Source organism: Chinchilla lanigera, unplaced genomic scaffold, assembly GCF_000276665.1.
Source record: "Chinchilla lanigera isolate Chin_1 unplaced genomic scaffold, ChiLan1.0 scaffold00029, whole genome shotgun sequence".
Lineage (NCBI taxonomy): Eukaryota > Metazoa > Chordata > Mammalia > Rodentia > Chinchillidae > Chinchilla > Chinchilla lanigera.
The window spans coordinates 5073867-5089746 of NW_004955430.1; positions in this window are offsets into that span (position 1 = coordinate 5073867).

Here is a 15880-nt window from a genome sequence, read left to right on the forward strand (position 1 = left end):
AGAACTGTATCAGCAACACCTTAGCAACAGCTGCCACCCTTAAAAGCGGAGTGCCCTTAAGGACAATACACCTGTGAACACACAGAGTGTTTATTTAGCTGAAAGCCAAAACTCTAAGTTACATAAAGCAATTATCTAAAGCCTAATGTATGCCCATTATTAACACAAAATAACTGTGTTCTTAAAAACCAATAAAAATCTATTTAAAGGATTTTTCCAAATCCAACTGAAATTTGTGTTCAACTAGAGACCTGGTCTTAACCTGGGACTTAAAATTCTAATAGCAAGCAAAGCAGAGGTTTGTGTGTGTTATAACATTCTGAGCTCATGCTTGGAATCTCGGGCATGAGCTCGCCTGGGTGGCATGGCCAAAGCTTTAGATTCCTGCACAAGCATGTGTATATTTAAGCTAATTTTTGTTACAAGCCACTTTAAAAAATATTGTGGTCTACGGGTTTGAAAAAGGAACGGATTGTTTCAGCTTGTATTTAAATGTAGGAACCGTTCCTCTAGATAGTTTTATTTGTACAACCCACCTTAAACGTATGGTTCATTACATAATAGCATTGCTCTTAGGTAATAGCGTTGGCAATACACTCATGAAAATGGAACCAACTTCAGGTAAAGACTTTCAAATGTCCATCCTACCATGTGAAATATATTAACAGTGAAAATTCCAGCCAAACTCATTATCTACTGCCTACAGTTCAGTTTTTAGAGTGGTTGCTTTGTGGCCTTTTCAAGAAATGAGATCACATATTACACATTGTAGAACAATAAATAAGAACAGTATACGGATGCTCCTTGATTTGTGATGAGGGGTCACACATCATAATGCATATCAAACAATGGCTGGGCTGGGGACTTAGCTCAGTGATGGGATGTTTGTCTAACACTAGCAAGGTTGTGGGTTCAATCCCCAGTAAGGCCAACACACGTGCACATGCGCGCGCTCACACACACACACACACACACACACACACGGGAAATGATTTAATGCATTCAACCCAACAAACGTCATAGTTCAGCCTAGCCTACCTTAAACATGTGCAGAACTCTTACATTAGCCTGCAGTTGAGCAAAATCATTTAATACAAGTCTAATTTTGTAAAAGTGTTGACTCGTATAATATGGCAAATCTGTACTGAAAATGAAAAACAGAATGGTTGCATGGTTACACTTTTGCACCATTATACAATCAAAAGGTCATAAAACAGACCATTGTAAACCAGAAACAATAATATATACACATATAACTCCTGTCTCTCCCATCCCGAAGCCTCGTGAAATCTGAATGACTCCTTGCTTAGAGTTGGTGATCCCATTAATTCCCCTCTGATACTTCCCATTGACTTTAATAAGCCGAGGGGCCCACAGTCATGTAGGTGCAAATGTGTTCCAATGCTTCTGTCTGGCTGCATGCAAATGCTGTGGAAGTAACTGCTAATGAGTATTACAGCTTCCAGCTCGGGCCTTGTCACTGCAGGTTCACATATAATATATGCAAATGAGCAGGCACCTAAAGCCTGAGAATTCCACTGTGTGGGAAACAGGCTAGAAACAGCAGGCCGGTGTATTATGACAAAGCTGACAAGACGGGAGGCTTTCCTGAAATAGGCCATGTGGGTGACAGTGGCTGAGACTGCTGTAGACCGAGGGGAAAACAAAGACCGTGGCACACCATGGCCATGACTGGTTCATTCAGCTTTTTAATTGGCTGATGCTTTCATTTCCCTAGCAACTGTTTTCTAAATACCTATCACAGACTGAAAACTGGGAATCCCAAGATGAGTTAAACAGATGACTGCTCCTTCTTTCTGGATGCCGAGGATCTCTGTGTGTGTTCAGCGTCTCTACAATGAGAGATCAAGGTCCTAACTGTGATTCTGTCACCACTGGAATAGTTGGTCTAGAGCAAAGCACTGGCTCTTTTTCAGCCAGTTCCTTCCCTGGTGAAACATGGAGAATAATTCCCGGGACATCTGCATTAGAGAACTGACGTGAAACTCAAATAAACAAGAATGTAAATACGTCCGGAAAATTTTAAGCTCTCAGTTATTTTGAGGACCCCTTGCTTATTGAGCTTTACTAGCACTACAGTTATTTCTTTAGGTGACTTGGCTTGTAAATCTGAAGAATCAACCAAAACTCACAAAATGCAGCCGCAGTTGTGGCTTCATTATCAAAACTCCAGCCAGCATTCCAGCCAGATTATTCTCCACTGGATTCACTTAATGTGTAAGAAGATCTTTTAGCCAGAATTTCCCGGGAAAATGTATAGAGAGAGAATAAAAAATTAGGAAAAAATGTGCTTTCCTTTTCAAACTAGTGCAGCATTCTACTAATTCCAGGCTTTCTATATACAGATACAAGACTTCTTTTATTTATTTTCTCGATTACCAGCTCTCACATACAATTGCATGCGCATGGAAGAGGCATCCAGTTTGGATACCAAAGCAAAATAAATCTAGGAATGGATTTAAAAAGAAGCACTGGCCCCCATATCCCTGGAGAATTTCTCTTTATTAAAGGTCGGCAACTTCGGAGCATGCTTTGTTAACTTAACCATGTTTGGGGAATAAGTTGTTACTACAAATGTGCACAGAAGATGAGATTTGCTGTGTTCTAGATATACTGATTTCTGAATATTGAAAATGTAATTCAAAAAACATCTTAAAATCCTATTGGCTTCTCTGCCTGCTCATCAAATTTCCTATTGACGATGAAACTGCCAAGTATAGATTTAGGGTGAGTCATAAAATGAGACCTGGGCTTGTGGTTACTTGATAATAATTGTGATAATAAATTCACCCATTCATTTCTTTCCTGTTTCCCTACATGGGTAACACTGGACCAAGATGCTATGCTATGAGATGTAATCATTTTCATTTATCCATATACGTGTGTATTTGTGTGTGTGGGTTTTCCCTCACACCCTCTTTAGAAACTCTATTATACTGCTAATTCCCAAAGGCTGTATCTATTCTTCCTATGCTACACGGAGGTAGCGCAGAAGGGTTAGAAATGAGGACCCTGGGACTTGGGACCATCAAAGGCTGTAGGAGAGACATAGTCCATAATCATAGACGAGTACGTCTAAATGGCATTCATAATGAAAATGAAGACATATACTGTAGCCTATCTATGAATAATAAGCCAAAATTGATATTCATTTTCAACTACCCCACAAATAGATGGGGTGTGGCCATTTGTAAATTGTTACTAGTTATTTTGTTGTTCATGTGATTTTTTAAAAAATTAGGCCCAGGTACAAGACAAAATAAAATAAATCCTTATGAAATATTTTCTATCACATTTGGCTGGAACTTCTGCACCTTGTAGGGGAGAACATATCTGGGTGGGTCACAGTTCTCTTCATGCATTGTTGGTGGGCTTACACGTGATACCCTATCAGAGTCAAGATCACTCTTCAGGGTTCATCATGCTCCACACCAAGCAATGACAGAAGCCTGGCTTTTGCACTTATGTGCTTGAAACAAATCAGTAAATCAATAGTGATTCGTTTCCTCAGCTTTCCTCCCTTCCCCTACCTTGACACCAAGGGAAAAGGATCGAGGGGAGCTGTTTTTAAAACCGTGATGCTTCAGTGTGAGGGTGAGGGTCTTAGAACAACCGGAGTCTGAGGCTCTGGTGCCCTTTTTGCTCTACACAAAGCAGAGAGGACACATGGCAGCATGATCTTCGTGCAAAAGCCAGGCTTGCTTGTGTGGGATTTGGTTTCAGCCCATTTTGAACCGCCAGCTCATTGTTTAAAACTGCACACCTGCACAGAAAGAAACACTCGTGGTCAAGAAGTTTATTAGCAAAAGAATGTTGATCAGTTCCTGGAAATCATATATAAAGAACTGTCATGGTTTTTGCTAAGAATAAGATTCACCTGCAACTAACCGAAACCCTACATCCTGCTTTTGTGAAGAGAAGGTTTGGAGGAAAAACATCTCACGGTGGGGAAAGGGTCCAGGAAAATACCAGGACAGCAGAAAGCAGAGTCAGGCCCATGCCCATACACTGAGTTGAGTGTCAATATAAGGCAGGGGTAGAAGAAAGTTCTGAATGTTTTCCCCGGGGAATGACAACTGCTCTCTCTCTCAGTTACAAGGACAACATGGATAGGAAATCCTTCTTAGAACTCACAAACATTCCCTGAATATAAATCTGGACATCTTGAATGAGACTGAGTCCTGACATTTATTTTCAAATTCCATGGCTAAAAAAGGGAAAAATGTATTTTAAAACTTCAAACTGAATTCCTGTAAGACTAGAAATAGCTTAAATTAATCTTCTTTAGAGTATGATGAGGCATGGGCAATTAGTTTTGCATTTTGGTTCTGGATAAGAAAGCAGAACCCTATTTCTGAGCTGGAATATTTAGAACCCATAGGGGAAGAGAAGGCTCTGCATAATCATGAGAGACTTTCTTTGGTGATGTCTCAGGGACAGATTAGGCTTTCCTTTTAGAGAAGGTTTTGTGATTTTTTTTTTTTTTTTTTGGTACCAGAGGAATGAGGATCTAAGGCAGAAGTGTTTGCTATGTGTCTCCCAGTCGTTGAGATAAGCTGGCTCCTTCATCTTATCTGATGGGCAGTCAGTGGAAGGGGACAAGGAGAGGGCTGCAGAGGGGTTCTATTAAGTATATTCTAACTCTCTTCTATTTTCCAGGGACTTCAATAATCTCTCGTTGAGAGGAGTGGTCTGGTCTTAGCTGTGCTTTGAGGAAATGCAAGACAGGTCTTAATCCACATCTGAGGGTAAACAGTGGGTGGGACAGGACAGACGACCCAGACAAGGCTATTGCCGTGTGAAGGAGGTAAGCAGGGATACTAAGAGAAATGTGTCTGTCAAGTGGAGCCTGGGGAAGGTGAGAATCCCTAAGGTTAGGTAGGATCTCTGCATTGTCAGCACTAAAGGGAAATGGGGTCCCTGACACTGAGTGGTAAGAAGGCAAGAGAAAGTCAAGAGGTAGCTCCAAGCACAGACTGAAGGCGGACTTCCTGATCCCATCCCGACTTTGCTGCTTCCTGTTCATGCGGCTCTGGGGAAGGCATTTGACCTCTGTACCTCTGTCAAAGGAAGGTAATGAAAGCACTTCAAGGGACTCAAATGAGGATAAATGAGAATGTGTTGAGTAGGCAATTCTATGATGTATTTTTCATTTCAATATTTACTGTGTGGTATTTATAGTATGGAAAAATAGTACATGAGCACAAGGAAATATAGCCAAGGATGTTTGCTGTAATATGTAAGAGTTAAACAACACTACAACAACCAACCAAACAAAAATGCTCAAAGACCTGTTGCTAAGAGGGAGGATGAAAATTTCAAGATGATAATGAGAAAATTTTCTTAGGCATGTAGATAATGAATATTCAGGCTGAAATGGATATCAAGTGTCCAACAAGAGGAATACAAGACTACCCACAACTAATACATCATCATGAATCCAGCACACTACAATAAAGAACACATTCTGAAAATCTGTGCAGAGAAAAATGAGTTTTCAATAAGGGATCAGGCATCAGGATGGCATTGGTCTGCTCAAAGCAGACTGGAGGACTAGATAACAACTTCACACTGCTGATGTGCATGACCATACTAAAAGAAGGTGAATAGTGCTCTTAAAAAGTTTGAAGCTAAACAATTGCTAGGTAAAGAGAAATCTGAAGGTAGGGAAGGGTGAGGCAATTACCAATTCCAGAAAAACCCAAAAGTTGTATGCAAAGTCATATAACCATAGTATACTATATACTCATCAATGAACACCATTTATAATTGTAATAGCAAAATGCATTTAACCATACAATATTATACTTCTGTGCTGGGGTATAAGAAAGGAGAAATTACATGCATAGTTTTAGGTGAAGGTTGAAGAACTGATTTTTTTTTATTCTAGAAAGATTTTATTCTTGGTATCAATAAAATCTAAAACCCAAAAATGAAAGAATATTTATATTATTTATATTATTTATATTTATATTATTATTTAGAGTATATTTATATTATTTAGAACACCAGAAAAATAGTTTTTATAGGAAAAAGCATTCAAGCATTTGGAGAATAAAGTGTAAGGATAATAACAAAGTTAGCCATAATCTACCACCAAATATAACCACACTTAGTACTCAAACATGATCTTCTAGTCTTTTCTACATAAACAAACTTGATGAGATTACAAGGCATTAAATTTTACAGACTTCTTTTAATATTTGACATTATATTATGTACACATTCTCACACATTAGAGCAAATTTTGTAAATACTAGTTTCAGTAGTTTAATAATATCCCAGTTTATGAATGTGTGATATTTAATGATTAATTTTTGTTGGATATTGGGCATTGCTCCAAGTTCTCATCACAATAAACAATGCCTTGATAAATATCTTTACGCATAAATTGTTGCTACTTAGAACATGTCTATAGATGTTCACAGAGACTCTTAAATTAGTATTTTATTCAGGGAAAAAATATGCTATATTAGCATAAAGAAACCTAAGATTAATCTAAAGGGCTAATTAACTCAGACTTCAGTAATGTAAAGCACAGGAAAACATCCAAAGCTCAATCTAGTTTACTTTTTCATGCAGGTTTTAGAAATATTTCTTAAGTACATTTATAGTAATCCATAAATAAATGTGCAAAATCCTTTAAAGGTAAAAGCACACAAATCACTGACCACAATATTTACCTCTGAGGAAGGGCGGAGATTGTAGATGTCCATCAAGAGAACTCTAATTTTCTCTAGAATATTTGCATCTTTCTTCAAAAAAGATGAATTGAATTGCTATATTTTTATTTAGTTTAAAATATTTCTTCCTTTACATGTAAGAATAAATTATATTTCACCTGGTCTCTAAGCATGAAAATAATTACAAAATTTAAATTCTTAAGGTGATTTACATATTTTAGAAAACATTTTCCATTACTTTATTGTGTATTTATCACAAAAGCCCTATAAACCAGGCATTATTATCCTTCAATCTTTTCAGATGCACATCTTAATATCACACCTTGGATAGTATAGATTAAATCCTATAACTTCCTCCTGGCTCAGAGTTTGATATTGTCTGCCTTTGTTCCCTAAACATCTCTGTTGTGCACTCTCTCTCTCTCTCTCTCTCTCTCTCTCTCTCTTTCTCTCTCTCTCTTGGTCTTTTCTTGAGACAGAGTCTCGCTGTGCAATTCAGGCTGCCCTTGAGCTCATTTTATAGCCCAGGCTGGTCTCGAACTCACAATGATCCTCCTGCCTCAGCCTCCTGGGTGCTGGGATTATAGGCATGCACCACCATGCCCAGCTTCTGTTGCTCTTTTACCATGGACGGTAGTTTATTTTCCCCATCTCTCCTTCATTTTCTCCCTTTCCCCTTCCTTTCCTCTTTCCTTGCTTTCTATTTTATTCTCTCTTCCTCTCTCCACCTCTCCCTCCCCTCTTGCCTCTTGTCTTGTTCAGAAAACACTTTCTCCACAATGCTGTCCTTAAAGACACAATCCAAATGGTTCTCCACTCACTCGACTGACTCACCCCCTCACATCTTTGAAAGACTCACTATGTTCCCAACCCTATGCTAAGAGATAAAGATATCGCACATTCACACAACAAACACTCCTTGTTTTCATGTAGCTTGCACGCTCCTAGAAGCAGACCATAAAAGTTGGAAATATAAACAAAACAAGAAAGAAGTGCAATGAGGAATATAAGCCAGAGTGAGGTGTTGGGAAATGACTACTAGGTTGGGGTATAGCTTCAGAGAAAAAGGTTGCGGGAGGCTTTCTGGGGCAGAGCCATCCAACAGAGACTGAAGGACATGACAGAAGTGGAAGGTGTGAGGGCGGAAGTGAGGTAGGTCCCTGCAGTTCATAGACAGACAACACAAAGGCCATAAGCAAGAAGGATCTTACAGGTTCAAGAGACCTGGACAAAAAAGTAGTGACAATACTAGTTCACAATACAGATGAAAATGAATCATAGGCTTCCTGTTAAATATTTGAGTTTGCCGTTATATCTGTAATAATTTTCACATCAGAGGGAGGCACAAACATGTACTAAGCACTTACTCAGGGCTGCCTTAGTGCACAACCTCAAAGGATGCCACTCACACGGTGCTGGACATGAGCGAGGCCGCTGTGCCTGGGTGCATGGTGGTACTGTAGAGAGGCAGAGGAGCGCTCATCATGGATCACCTCATGGAGTCTTTACTCCAATCTGGGGTGGAGAGATTATCCATGTCCCGATTTTGAAGAGAAACTGAGACTTAGTGGGCTTAGTTTAATGATTATGCAATAGGCGAGCACTAACACCACATTTTTAAACTAGAAGCCTGACTCCAGAGCCTACTATGCTTTATGGCCTCCATATGCCACTGTGCAGCCTTCATCAAATCACATAAGCTCTGTAAAGGCAGTAAGCGTGCACTCTACACTTTGGTACAGCTCCAACACAACCAATTGAGTGCTGTATGCCCTTAGTTTTGTTTATTTACCCAATATATGCTCAGTATTGCTTATTTACTGACTACATGGGAAAAATTAACTATCAAGTCACTTATAATGAAGGTGAAAATCCAGACAAAGCAGTCCTGTGACAATATGTGAATTTGTGGGCTCACGGACATACCCTACTGGAAACCTAGAATCACCAAGTCCTTTCTTTGGGAAACAACTCCAATTCTGACACTCAATTATCTTAAAATGACCTCGAGCATGTGGAATAGAAATAACATCTTGATTATAAACACTTGGACATAAACATTAGGAATTGCATTTTGTTTAATTAGGGTCGATGATATGTGAGGAACGTGAGAAGAAAGTTTTTGCGTTGCAAGTTAGCAGGAAGAGAAAGTTGATGAGACCTAATCTTTTGTCAAAGTCTTTGGGCTGCATGGAGGAAAATTCAAACCCATGGAGAACTTTTTCTCCATCTCTCTTTGTCTGTGATAGTAAGAATCTAAGAATGAGGAAATGTACATTTTTGGTAACAAATGGATTCTTGTGGTAGTACCCTCACGATCTCTCCCTCTTGACACTGATGCCCCGTGTGATACCCTATCCTTCACTGTGAGAAAGACCTGTGACTTGCTTCTAACCTATGGAACATGGCAAAAGTGGCAAGTTGTGTGGCAGTAAGTGTACCTGATCATGTGATGATGTTACGTTAGATTGGAGCGCTTGTCTCTGTGTGTCTCTCCCTCCCTCTCTCCCTGCCCCCTCCTTCTTTTTCTCTTTAGCCTTCCTTCTTTCCCTTTATTTCTCACTTTGAGAGTCAAGAGAGGCCATGTTAGGGAACTCCAAATGGTAAAGAACTGTGGGGTAGCCTATAGGAGCTGATGACACCATTGGCTGACAGCCAACCAGAACCTCCTTACTGCAAGCACCTGAATTTTGTCAGTGGCCTAAGTTATCTAAGAAGTTCATCCTTACCTCCTCAAGCCTCAGGTGAAGCCACAGCTTCCCCTCGGCACCCTCCTAGCCAAAATCTACATTGAGTTTTGTGAGACTCCAAGCAAACGACCCAGCTAAGCTATGCCTGGGCTCCTGACCCATAGGAACTCTGAGATAGTATGTATTGGTTTAAGCTATGAGATTTCTAGTAATATCTCTACATAACAAAAGAAAGCTAATACACTGTCCCACTGGGGGATACAGAATTTGAGGCACATCTTTGGGAATGGGCTGTGCATAGGAAACTATAAAATTGGAGGACTCACCAGCGCACACTGCTTATGCTGAGGATGAAGGTTGAGGTAAGCCGTGTACAGGACAATCCCGACCTTCCTGAACCAAGACCCCCTTGCTCTAATTCTATGGGAAGTGCTGCACTGTCGACTCTTTGTGTATGTGTGAAGGGATCTTACACAGAGGGCTCGCGTCTTAGAACGTGCACACGGTGTTTTTATAGCAAAAATAATGTTGGTTTGCAGGACCTACATACGTAGGATTTTACTAGAGCTGAGAGGCCTTGGGAAAACCTCCCAACCCAGCAAGCAAGTGTTTTCTTTTCAAAGAAATACCAACCAACCTTAATTTAAATCAATATGGAAGGTAAAGGTGAAAAGGGGGAAGGAGAATTACATAAGCATGAGATAACAAAGAGAAAGTGGTAGACAACGTGTGTGAACCTGGGGAAGAGAAAACTCAACCAGCAGTTAGGTGGAAATATTTGTTACTTTCCCATATACAAGGCGAATTTCCCTCCTGTTAGGAGGAGGCACTCCCGGGTGGCGAGTCACTGAGGGGTGGCATGAGCCCCCTGCACGTGCCAGTCACTTGCCCACTAAAGGTTGCTGTTCTCTTCCCAGCCTCTGTGGCACGTACTGGAATACGCTGGTTGGGAAAAAGGAAAAAATACATTAGAAAAATAGCTTATAAAGATAAGCTGTCAGAGAAGATGAAAACAACTTAGAGTGATCCAAAGGGAGACATTAAGACAGAAAGGAAATGTTAATGCAGCTAAAATACTTCTGTCTGGGAAGAAAATGAAAAAAAAATCCCCTAAAGGGTGATTCAAATAATCATAAGCGTCATAAAAGTTAAATAGCCATCTACCGAATTAAGCCAAGAAGTACTGAAAAAAATTCATTAACATATTGCCTTCTTCACCGTTACAGTTTTATTCATCCAGCCAATAGGAGGATACACTAACTTTCATATTTCTCCACAACTCAAGGAGGTAAATAATGGTGTAAATCTGCATCTTACAGGCCAGGCAACCAGAAGAGGTTAAGTGACACTCAAACCTCATGTTTGACAAGGAGAAGGGCTGAGTTTTGAAGTCAGAACCCTCTGATCCTATTTTGCTCACACTAATATATTAAGAAATGCTGAGAGCTACAGTGTAACGGAGGAAATGTAGGCACAGCCTCTGTTAAGACTAGCCCTTGTGCAGGTGGAGGAGAGGCAACGTGTTATTCCTGGGAGGAAGGGGATGACTGCAGAAGAATGTAACTGCTGGATAAGCAACAAAAGGTTTCCAAGAAAAGCTCTTGGAACAAAATAGAATAGTGGAAAATGAACCTTTATTCTGTAATTTCTAGCTTTTCTAGCCACCCTGCCACTATTTCATAGGATGGAACCACCTGCAACAGAATCACCTAAGAATCTCGTTAAAAATCATATCCCTGGCCAGGGATCTAGCTCAGTGGTGCAGCACCTGCCTGGCAAACGTGAGGTCCTGAGTTTGAATCCTGGTAAGAAAAAAATAACAACACCTGCCCCATGCACACATGCACACAGAAAGTCATATCCCTGTGTCCTACTGCAGACCATTTTGAACAAGGGATCATGGCCCAGATGCACAGCAAAGCTAGGGAAGATTCTACTCAAGGAGTTAGTGTAGGAGTGCTACTCACTTAGAGCAACGACCATAGTAACTGGGGACCTCACAGGAGCAATGAATGACATTATAGGAGTCTTGGTTCACTGGGGAAACCAAATACTCCATTGACATGGCACAGCTCTGGCACAGCTGGAGAGGAAAATGGCGAATGGGAGAAGAAGGTAAGAAGAGGAGGAAAAGGAGGAGGACAGACCAGGAAGAAGGAGAAGAAAAACAACAACAGTGTGATATCTTCTATCCTGTGAACGCTGCCCTGAGTGAATAACTGAATGAATGAAAGCACATTATAAGCTGACAGCGTGGACCCTGGGGCTGACCCCTTCCCTTGTGAGACGGTAGCACATGGAGGTGAGTGCATGAATGTTGCTGAGTTCCTACACCAACAATATGAAGACAGATAATAGAGCACGTCCTGCCATGGTAACCTAGCCAAAGGGAAGTCTAGATGGATGTCAATTTCAGGAAGCTCTAGAAGACTTCTGAAACAAAGAACTGCTGTAATGTGAAAAGATGTATATTGTTTTAACTTTATAGGTTGGGTACATTTTTATTCAGAGTGTCCGGGGCACAGGTGGCTGCTCCCGATCCTGTGGCCTGCTCTCTCCGTCTCTCTTGGCAAAGGATATGTGGGACACGGGGCTGTATTGCTTTTACTCTTACACTTCCCAGCAAAATGGCAAAAACAAAATAAAACAGCAACAACAAAAATGACTACAGACGAATTCAAGAGATGACTCTTCATGGCATCTAAAGGACTTCTGCCTTCCTACCATCTCTGTAGAGTGGTATTTCATGCCAGCATATCACAAATGTCTTTTAATTCAGAGTGTGCCTTAATCACAGAGGGGAGCCTTTGTGGGACAAATGGCACCCCTATGGAGTGTTTTCTGTTACCACTCTTGAGGCAGACAGGAAACTGAGATGATATTTCTGGAACTAAAATGGCTTCCATCTGTGGTACCTGTCTCAAAATCACAGTGGTTCCTGAAACAGAGCCAGAGACACCCATTCATAGCAACTCCCTCATGGCCATGCAGTATTTTGTTTTTCAGAGTGCTTGGCAAGCTCTATCTGAGGCATCTTCAAAACCCACTTATCAGAACTTCCTAGAAAGGGGCTGGGGATTTAGCTCAGCGGCAAAGCGCCTGCCTGGCAAGTGCAAGGTCATGAGTTTGGTTCCCGGTACCAGAGAAAAACCAAAAAAACAAAAAAACAAAACAAAAACAAAAACAGAACTTCCTAGAAAATATAGCGATGAAAAGGCCTTTTATGACAAACAAATTAGATTCAGTTCTAATGCCAAGAATAGAAGGGAAGAGAGGTGGACGGAGGCACAGGAAGGAGACAGCGCATGGGTGGGGTTTGGGGTAAGACTGGAGATGAGTTAGCATATTCATGCAAAAAGGATTTGTAAGGATTTTCAGACACCATATGCCCAGGAGGAGGACGGTCCAGGAATGCCTTGCAGTCAGGAGAGGAACTTTGACACTGGCAATTTTTTAATGGAAGATCTCCCCCATGGAAGTCCATTGTAGCATCATCTTTCACCTGTGTTTGCCACTGGCGTCCTGGGATCTTTTCTCGGGGCCTCTTGTCCCAGGCTACTAATCACACACCGTGATTTCTTCATCTTGCCTCTACCTCTGCATTCTGCTCTAGCGCAGTGAGATGAAATACACAGGCTCTAGGTGACTGCTCAGCACTCCAGGCTGGAGGCTTTTCAAAGCCAGCATGTCAGATGAACTATAGCAGTCTAATAGTGTGATGGTTTCCATTAAGACTGGATCTTGCCCTGTAGGGATGGAGCTAAAAAATGCATAAATTATTTAATATAAGGGCTTTGCTGATGACTGATAAAATCAAATTAGCTGCTTTGGGCTAAGGATGAATTTGAAACAGAATTTCCTCCTTTGAAGACACAGTGACAAATCTATTTGATAGGTCTGCACATCAAATTTCTGGTAGAAAATTTAACTGAATCTTTGGTGAGGCAAAGTGCATAAGACTGGCTTGGGTTATGAACTAGTCTTTTTTTTATTTCACCAAAATGTTTATTTTTTAATCACATTATTAAAGCCATACCCACCCATACAAATTTTATTTTAAAAACAGATGAAAAATTTATAGTTCTAACAGTCTAGTAATACCTGACATTTGGGGCAGTTCTTTCGGGCTTTTGTCTATGTAAATATACATATTTTTATATAATTGAAGTCCTATGTGTATGTACATATATATTTAAATTCTCCCTTCCATCTTTTCTCCTTTCCCCCAGCTAAGATAATGGTACTACTAATTTCTATTAGTTCATTGAAAGGAACAGTTAGTACTTACATGGTTTGATGCATTTTGCATGCCTGTATCTGGTAATCTGATCAATTACTTTGAAGATAACAATATACAATATAATAACTGTTCCTAATTTCCTATCATCTTGTTTTGAAATTCTGCATTTTATTTTTTTCTCCTTAAGATAAATTTTAAAAATGAAGTCCTTATATATTTACATGTATACACACTATAAATACACATATATGATATTTACTTTCTTTACATAGTTACTAAAACCTGATTTTAATGACTGTAATATTCCATATTCTATAACAGGTTTGGATTATTGCTTTAGGATAATTACTCTGTCAAAGTATATAAATAGTTTTATATTATTAAAGCATGATTTCCTAGAAATTCTGATTCAATCTATATTTGAAAATGTTACCTCATTGCTCTTTGAGTTGACCATAAAATTTATTGCTTTTAGGCGTTTAAATTACTTTGTTTTTTAAATCAAAGTAATATAGGAAGAGTTTTTTCTCAGTTTTACTTCTCCCTGAAGATATGATATTCTAATTCACTCAGTGAGTAACTATGACTGATTTTGAAGTAAAAATATATCACTTGTAAACAGAATAATTCCCTGGCTTCATGCAATCTTTTGCTAGTGTATTTCTCATTCAAACAAATATGCTACAGGAGCCAAAATTAATAACAGTTTCTAAAGTATACCTGTAATTCTACTTGTATCTCTCAAAGAACATTTTAAAAATTTCAATTTGTAATCTACTATACAATATTACTTTTTAAAGTTTCCTTGCTGCTTCTATTGTTTTCTACTCATGGCTTTTTAAAAGCTATGTTCTCTGCCCTCTAGCAGACACTGTATCCCACATCACACCCCACTCAGTCCATTCTTCCAAGCCTCCTGCCTTAATTTCCTCTGCCTGTACCTAAGTCTGGAATCACAAAAGATTACAATCAGGTAGCCATGGAACGAATTCTGTGTGATAAAACGATAGGACAGGCACATACACGGACACTGGGGTACCCTTCCTCCACGCTGGTGTTTGAACCCCACCAGCTGTGAATGCCTAAACAGCCTTTGAAGTACATCATCTTTATGCAAACAGAATTGGCCATAATCTCAAAAAGCAATCTAAAAGGTCATTATCAATTGCCTAGCATGACCAAGGAATTGTGTCACATGCTCAAGAAGCAGGAAAAAGGTGAGAAGATGAAGAATATCTCCTCCTTGCTGTCCACATGCCTTAGGTTGGAAAAAATGATAAACGCAAGACAGATTTTACAAAATCTGTCTACTAAAATATGATGTCATAATGGAGTATTCCTTATAAATAATAGCTACTAAACTAGGGCAGGAAGATTGCAATTTTCCCATTCTTCCTTCAAACAAATTACATTCATTCCAGAATGAAAAAGATGGCAACAGGGGACTGGGGATTTAGCTCAGCGGCACAGCGGCACAGCGCCTGCCTGGCAAGCGCAAGGTCATGAGTTCTGTTCCCGGTACCAGAAAACCACACCCCTCCCCCCAAAAATAAAAAAGATGGCAACAGTGTCTCCAGCTTCTAACTTTTCAATGTAGTCTGGTCCAGAGAATACAGCCTCCAATTTTAGTCTCTCTAAATTAGTTTTGGTGGTGTTAATAAAATTGCTACAAAGCCTAAACTGGAAGAAGTGCTCACTTTATCCTTTGTTTACTGTGCTGTGTTTGCTGTTACATCTACTCTGCACCTTTCACTGGTGATGTGTGTACAACGCGGCAGAGATGGCCTTTGCTTTCTAGTGGCTCCATGAGGTATATTTTGTAAACTGGCCACAATTTTGGCTTTTGTTTTGCTTTTCCTTCACCTAATCTTTCTACCTCCCTTCTAAGTCTTTTTGCTCTTATATTGTATGTTTCTTTGTTAAGATGCCATAAATGCCTAGCACAGAGCTTGACAGAAACAGTGAAAGAATGTTTCTTGGAAGGGAAAAGGAAAAAAATATATATATATATATATATATATACACACACACACATAAGATACTTAAGACAGTTATACTACTAATTGCTATTAGTTCATTGAAAAGAAAGTTTTGTGACTACATTGTTTGATCAATTTTTCATGCCTATATCTTGTAATCTGAGCAACTACTTTGAAGATAACATTATGCAATGTACTAACCATTGTTACTCTCCTACTATCTTGTTTTGAAATTTTAATACCATTGTTTTTATTGTTTATTTTTCT